This window comes from Podarcis liolepis, assembly GCF_965112155.1.
Source record: "Podarcis liolepis genome assembly, chromosome: 7".
In the NCBI taxonomy this organism is placed as follows: domain Eukaryota; kingdom Metazoa; phylum Chordata; class Lepidosauria; order Squamata; family Lacertidae; genus Podarcis; species Podarcis liolepis.
Genome location: NC_139561.1, coordinates 57,793,356 through 57,794,367, shown reverse-complemented (window position 1 = coordinate 57,794,367; position 1,012 = coordinate 57,793,356).

Below are 1,012 nucleotides of genomic sequence, written 5' to 3'. Positions count from 1 at the left end.
GTCTGCGTCCTCTTTTTTGCCAATGCACTAGTGACCACCCTATGAGCAGGAGGGAAGAGCCTGCACTCAAAATGTTGCAAAATTGGTTGCCCCCCCCCATTCCCTCAAAAAGCTTCAGAGTCGTCAAGGCAACCAACCTGCATCAAGTAGGTCCATCTCCTGACTATCCCACTGGGCACTCGTCATGGAGAGGGGCTCTAGGCAAAAGGCCCTCTGGTGGGAGTCCCCTGCTCCAACCCCTGGTTGGCTTAAACCTGATTGGGTGGGAGGACCTTGCTTCAGCGCATGGGACACATTCTCTTCTGGGCTACCTTCCACAGGGCAGCTATGGGTGGGGCAAGAAGCAATGAATGTAAAATTTTGCCTTTTGTATGGTGAGCTATTTTCTACACCCACACACTCCTCAATCCCCCTTAAAAGGACCAAGAGGCACAACCAGAGAGGCCTGAAGGGACATATCCAGTGCCTAGGCTTAATGTTCCCCACCACCAGCTTACCTGGTGCCTACAGTGGGTGGCAGTGGTAGCAGCAGTGGTAATGAGCAATGCCAGGGGGCTGGGTCTTGTTGCCACTTTGCTTCCACACAATAACCCTCCACACTGTATCATCCTAGAGCATTGTGGGAAATGCAAATGGTAGTTACGTCCAGCTAATCCAAAATGCGGCAGCCAGACTGGTGACTGGGAGTAGCTGCCAAGGCCATATTACACCAGTCCTGAAAGACCTACATTGGTTCCCAGTATGTTTCCGAGCACAATTCAAAGTGTTGGTGCTGACATTTAAAGCCCTAAACGGCCTCGGCCCAGTATACCTGAAGGAGCGTCTCCATCCCCATCGTTCTGCCCGGACACTGAGGTCCAGCGCCAAGGGTCTTCTGGCGATTCCCTCCCTGTGAAAAGTGAGGTTACAGGGAACCAGGCAGAGAGCCTTCTTGGTAGTGGTGCCTGCCCTGTGGAACGCCCTCCCATCAGATGTCAAGGAAATTAAGAACTATCTGACTTTTAGAAGACAT